The sequence below is a fragment of the Aplidium turbinatum genome, chromosome 10, assembly GCF_918807975.1.
Source record: "Aplidium turbinatum chromosome 10, kaAplTurb1.1, whole genome shotgun sequence".
Lineage (NCBI taxonomy): Eukaryota > Metazoa > Chordata > Ascidiacea > Aplousobranchia > Polyclinidae > Aplidium > Aplidium turbinatum.
The window spans coordinates 20,531,941-20,539,075 of record NC_137481.1 but is presented as its reverse complement, the minus strand read 5'-3'; positions in this window follow the sequence as shown (position 1 = coordinate 20,539,075).

Sequence of the window (7,135 nt, the reverse complement as noted above, 5' to 3'; positions counted from 1 at the left end):
TCGACACACGAGCCATAAAGATTTCTCACTGTCTCAAATAGCAGTAACAGTGTCCTATGGTTGGCACATCTCAAGTATTGTCTGTAATTTGGTCGAGCCGGTTGTTAAATGCAGTACCACACTCGTGTACAGTTTTGAAGCCACCTGGGATTTTGGTTAATGGGCATGTTAGGACCAGGTGGTCAGTGTCCTGTTTTTCTACTTAACAAAGGCACTTTTGACCAGCACTCCACACCTTTTCCAGTACAACGTCAAGAGGTTGTTCCAGTTGATGTGCATTTGGTGCCAACTTGATGAAAATCACACAAACGGTTCTCGAGTTTTAAGTGAAGTAACCTTGGCCACTAGGTGGCTTCATAGATAAGGAGCAATAGAGAAATGGCAATATCTCAAGAACCGCTCAACATATTTGGATAATTTTTAGCTCTACCCCATGTTTTTTGGGGTGGGCTATTTGTTTATGAACATTAAAACAAGTTTTGGCAACTATTTTTTCAGATAAAAGGAAATTAACCTCTTGTCGTTATGCACCAATAAAACCATGATGCGTAACTTTAAAAAAAAAATGTTTTTTTAATTGGGTAGAAGAAAAATTGATGAAAAGTTTGGCAAATGCAGTGTAGTGCTAAAGCCCCAACTTTTAGCCCAAATCACATTTAAATGTAGTGAAAGATGGAAAAATTTTGATATTTTTATTTTCCCTGAAGAGGTTCAATACTCCATTGTGATGTCATAGTCATGTTTGTTTTCCCTTAATCCCACCATTGTGCTGTCATAGACATTTTTAAAAGAAGTATGGTTGCACTTATCTATCCAAATTGAACTACTGTAGTTTTCAGGACTTTGAGACTTTAGCATTTTTCTGTTTTTGCCAAACCCTTCATCAATCTTTCCTCTACCCAATAAAAAAAAAAAATTAAAGTTACGCATCATGGTTTTATTGGTGCGTAACGACAAGAGGTCAATTCTCACTCCTTTCTACTCCAGCGTAGTTCCCAAATAAAATAAGTTTTCATCTTTGATGTTTGTTTTGTATCTTTATCCTGCATTGCGGTAGCCTAATATGGGTAAAACTTTATTCTTGTCAGGAAAAGTATTATGAAGCATTTATTCACTATGTGAACACTGCGAGCAGTGCTGAAAAACTCCACTTTAAAGGGAAACTTTCTTCATTCATGGTTGGTAGTTACTAGCAATAGTTAACATGGGTGGTGGGCATTTGAAAGGAACATTAACCTAAACCTTTTCTGACAAATGCACTGACTTTTGACAGCTAAAAATATCAGTGATAAGATCTCTTGCATTATGTCACAAATGATCTGCAGGAAGCATCAATGACAAAGTGTCTAAGACCTTACAACACACGAAAAGAATACTTCTGTTTCAACATTTATAAAGCATATTCATCGTTGTTAAGCTATCAGTTAAAAAAACATGTTTAAACAAGCTATTGGCAATAGCTTGCATTAGTAAATTACCACAAACAAGGTAATGTGTGTTCTGAATACTGCCATCTTGTTTTTGCCAAAATTTCGTCAACCCATTGAGTGTGTACAAGAATAACCAGTAGGCCTACCGGTATACTAACATCGTAGGCTACCTTCCATAAAGGGCACTTCCATAAAAGGAAAAAGAAATCAACTCATCTACATTATGTCATGTATCAAATTGCATTAATTCAATGTTTGTTAGGTCTACTGCCACAAACATGCCTGAGAATGAAAAAGAAAGTGAAACAACGTAGGCTATAGGGCTATGCAAAAAACATATGCTGCTGCCAAGCACACACACTTAGGAATTTCAGCACATCAATAAAACCAATTTTACTAGTTTAATGTTTTTCAAGAGCACTATAATGAAACTAAGCTGCAAATTGTAAAAAATTTGCAACTTTTCCAGAAAAATATGAAAAAAAACAAAAAAACGCGTGTTTTTTTTGGCCCAATTTTTTTTTGAAAAAAAACACGTTTTTTTTAAAAAAAAAACGGTTCGTTTTTTTTGCATTTACAACTCTAGCAGAGAGTAACCAATTTCAATCTTTACAGCACTCACCATACCTACCTACAGGCTGCACATCATTATTACGTAATTTTGAATAAGTTTGAAGGTAAAGTTTCAAAGAAGCGACGCCAAAATATCAACATTGCATGCCACAATATAAAGTACTTGAGTTTCATAACCACATCACAAATCAACAATTTGAGAAAAACTTTTCTTTTACAATGCTGCAGGAAATCATGCACTGAATAATATTTTCTGAGTTGGTGCAGTTTTATTTAAAAACTTAATTGGCATGTAAACATACCTTACTATTAAACTGCAGATTCTTGGCACAAACTAAAAAATTAAATTGCAATCTGTGTGAAACCGCATCTAGGGCACATCAATAGTTTATTATTGCACAGTATCATATGAACAGTACGCAGACAAACCTAGTTCAGTGCATGGTCAATGTACACAACAATGTATGATTTCAGATTATGCCATTATCCATATCGTGGTTTAACACGATGGCAATTATTGAATTTGTAATGGTAACATGTCTCTGAAGCATCCGCTGAAAGACATGATCATGATTTTCAACACAAAATACACATAAGCCTTGCTTCAAGTTGTTTAAACATCATTTTCTGCAGTAACAGTACCAATAGTTTTTGCGTGACAACAACAAATTGAACAAAGACGGTTATTTTTCTTAAATGTATTAACAAAAGAAAAATGATCGAATCGCAATTTCTGCAACAAAATACACAACGTAAGATTGTTAAACTCAACACTAGAACTAGAACAAAAGAAGCTGTTGTTCGCTAGCCTGCCAGAATGAAATGATACGAATAAAACAGAGTACTGCCTCGCGGAGTACACGTGACAAAAGGAGTGCAGAAGTAATCAAGGAAGCATGCTAACTGCAGGCATTTGTGCATCCCCCCCAGCTCGTAAGGCGAAACTGTAGACTTACGAGCTCGACCCCTTGATTACCCATTGACCAGAGGATGCGTCTAAATCCAATGCCGGCCGTCGGGACCGCGTGGAACGGCGCAAAACAGGCGATTTTTCAATGTGAGGGACTCCACTTGTAGGTTCGGTTGGTTCCACTGAATCGAAAGGTAGCGGCTGCTTTGGAGGTTCAGGTGAGTGCTGTGGCTCACAAAGCTTCGGGCTTGAGGCTGGTGTCGGGCAGGTGAGTGCGGGCGGACTGTGATCTGCATCGAGAAGCAACATCGGAGATTCTCCAATTTCTGGGCTAGGGCCTATTTCGTGATGCGGAGGGTGGGGAGGGCAGTAGTCCGTTTCAGGAGGCTGGGCAAAAGAAGATGATGGGAGGCTCTGTGGGTGAGCAATGATGTTTGGTTGAGGAGGGATGGGATCGGCACATGCTTTAGTATGTGGAATTACTCGCAAGAAACGTCGATTCCGTTTTGTGATTCTGCCCGACCCGTCAACTTTCACTACATATTTGTCATGCGGCAACGTTTCGACAACCATTCCCACTTTGTCCCATTTTCGAGGATAGTTGCCGTTTTGGTTTTGGATAAATACGCGTTTTCCACATTGTAAGGTACGTAAAGGACGAGTATGCTGAGACAGCGCCTTATCGGTTCGACCAGCTCGCAGGCGAAGGGCGTCTTCCTTTGCCTTCCATGTATCCCGCCATGTACGACGAATGTGACGATTGGAGAACTTGACTAGGCGGTTTACAAAACCGAATGCGTCGCGCAGAGGGTGACCGAACACGATCTCTGCTGGAGAGATGTCACAGTCAGGATCAGGTGTGTTTCGCAACTGTAACAATGCACGTAAGAAGGAATCGTTGTTCAGGTCTCCGTTTGGGCTCACATTAGTCATGAGCAAGCGTTTTACAGTTTTGACAGCCACCTCAGCTCGACCATTAGATTGAGGGAAGTAAGATGACGATATGCGGTGCTGCACACCCCAATTTTTAAGAAAGAGTTCAGTGACGGCAGCCGTAAATTCGGGACCCCCATCTGTAGATATTTCCTCAGGAACACCAAACGTGGCAAAGTACGAGCGCAAGAGTTGAGTCAAAGCAGCTGCTCCTGCGGCACTCGATCCTGATGGCGTGGCAAATACATCCGACCACCCAGAGAATCTGTCCCCAATGACCAAAAAGTGACGGCCCCCATAGTCAAAATAATCTGCAAAAATTTTCTCAAATGGTGTAGCTGGGGGATCACATGGCGTCGGGGGAGGAGCTGCTTGAGATGGAGCATTACGATTACATGAAGTACACGAGTCACGAATAGCATGGATATCATTAGTCATACCGGGCCAAAATACTATAGCACGTGCCCGGCGTTCCATGGCAGACACACCTTGATGACCAGCATGCAACGTTGAGAGTACTCTAGGCCTAAGCGATGGTGGTACAACAATACGATCATGATACAGAATAACGTCGTCTTCAACAAAGAACCCGTCACGATAGGGGAGATATGGGCGAATGTCGCCGGTGTTGGGAAAGGTGAATCCCGTTTCAATAGCTACCATTAACTTGCTAAGGTTTGGATCGGCGGCTGTTTCCCGAACGATTTCAGGCCATTGCAAGCAAAAGGCATGGGCGGCATCTGCCTGTATGGCAGTAACCAGCGCCATTTCTGCTACATTATTTTCTGCACACGACGCTACAGCAATGAGATCGCATGATACTGGGTGACGTGAGGCAGCATCGGCTGCGCAGTTGGTTGTGCCAGGTAAGTGTGCGATATCAAAGCGCCACATTAGTGTACGCTGTTTTAAACGAAACAGGCGAGTGTTAGTGATTTCGTCCAACGTACGGTCACCGAATATTTTTACCAATGGCTTATGATCCGTTACAATAACCAAATTATCACAGCCTTGCGTAAAATACTTTGTCTGTTCTAGGCCCCACGCAACTGCTAGGGCTTCGCCTTCTATGGGAGCATAACGTCGTTCGGCCGATGAGAGGAATCGGGATCCTGCAAGAGTCACTTTCCAACCTGATGAGCAGCAGTCCGGTATAGTGGAAGCACATACGCAATGTTTTTGGAGAAGGAAATATCCGATGCCTTTGTTGGACCAGTCAGGGCGCAAACATGTTCGACGGCAGGGGTCAAAGATTTCTACCCCATGGCGAATAGCATCAACGATTGCCGATTTGGAGGCGGCAAATGCGGAATCCAGCTCCTGAGACCATTCGAACTTATGCTTTGGGCTAAGGAACGGCTTGAACGGTGCCATTAGGTCACGCAGTTGAGCATAGTTTCCTACTTGGTTGATTAATCCGAACCAGCTGCGTATGTCTGTGATATTATTCGGGACTGGAAATTCTTGGATGGCGAGCAAGTATTTAGGGAGGGGCTCGACCATTGCTTCTGAGATACGGAATCCAGCGAAATCTACGGTGCGTTGGGCAAATTGAAACTTGTCCGGGTTAAGGACAATGCCCGCCCGTCCCACTAAAGTGAGGAATTTTATGGTTCGCCACCAATGTTCCTCCAGTTGGCTATCATAGAACACTGTGTCGTCGACACAGCGTTCTTTGCGCACAAAATCGGTTAATATGGTATTGAAACGGCGATTGTAGCCATCCCCAGAGGATAGGAATCCTTGCGGTGCCCTAGTGTAGCGCCATCTTCCAAAGGGAGTGATGAAAGTTGTGAGATGCCGATCAGAAGGACGCAGTGGAACGCTGTGATAGCCGTTCCATGCGTCAGTCACCGATTTCCAAGTGTTTCCGGGGACACGACGGGACAGCTGGAATGGAGCTTCGGAGGCGAAGGTTTCTCTCTGGCAGAATTTGTTTAAGGGGGACAGGTCGACAGTACGGCGTGGTGAGCCATCATTTTTGCGTGTGATAACCATGCGATGACACCATGTGGTGGGTTCGCCGTGGGGGACTTTTTCAAGGATTCCCAGAGCCTCGTCGCGGAGGAGATCAGCGTGTACTTTTTCTTGCCAATGCAAGGGGATAGACGCTGGTGTATGAACGGCCACTGGTTTCGCGTTGGGGTCAACATGTATTTCTATGGGAGGACCAGCCATACAATGTAGCGCGCGGTGCGGGCAAGTGTTGAAAGTGGATGCGGCGTACCTCTGGAGTAGCCAGTTTGCCATCTTGTCATTGTTTTCAGGTGTGCATGGGAACGGAAGCTTGGTTGGGGGAGCTGGAACTGCACCACGTTGAGGGCAAGTGCACGACTCCAGTTGCTTGCTGGGTACTGTGCATCCACCGTTGACAAGTCTGACGACGTTGATTTCTGGTTCGATAAGATTGTGCGCCATTTCTTGCTTGATCTGATGTTCCCCTAGAGTTGGGAACTTCGGGGATAGGGCACCTAAATGCAATAGTGTGTCATGAGATAAGTATAACTTGTCAACGTCTGGACTGATGTAAATCATGCACCGACGTTCAACATTGCAGCCGTGCGCTGTACCCCGAATGATGGCACGAAATGCTCCTGTAATGGAAATAGTAGAGCGATTTGCAGCTATTAGGTTTGGTGCGGGTACAAGGGTCTCTTGTCCAAAGCCGGATTGCACAAAGTTCTTCAGTGACCATACATTTATTTGGGCACCAGTATCTGCGATTGCTGTTACTTGTGCTATCACGCTAGTGTACCTGCCTTGATGACATGAGTCATCCATAGATATGTCTACCCGAACTGTGGGATGTTCTCGCATGCGGGATGGTGTCCAATGCCCTTTTTGGAATGTGTGGTGAGGACCACGAATTGTTGAGAACATTGGGTCTCGGGCTGCGATGTCAGTTTGTGTTGAGGCAAATGTGCCTATTTGAGGTACAGTAGGTGCTACACAGAGTGCTCCGACTGATGCATCTTTAGGAGGAGCGCCCCATTTGTTTTTATGACGAGATGACCGAAAGCATTCGAGACAAAGGGAATAAGGCGTAGTGTTCCAACCTCTGGGGCCTTCTCTGTAACGATTGAATAATCTATTGCATTTAGGGCAGTGAGTTTTTTGTGACCAATTGGGAGAGGAAGGTGCTGCCTGGATGTGTCCACGGTCTCTTGGAATAGGGCTTTGGCTTTTCTTGCGCTTGAACGTCGACACTGCCGAAACGTCATGAGATGGTACCGCATTGCGAGCCATTTCTTTAATCTCGACAAGGGCGATGATATCGTTGATGGGAATC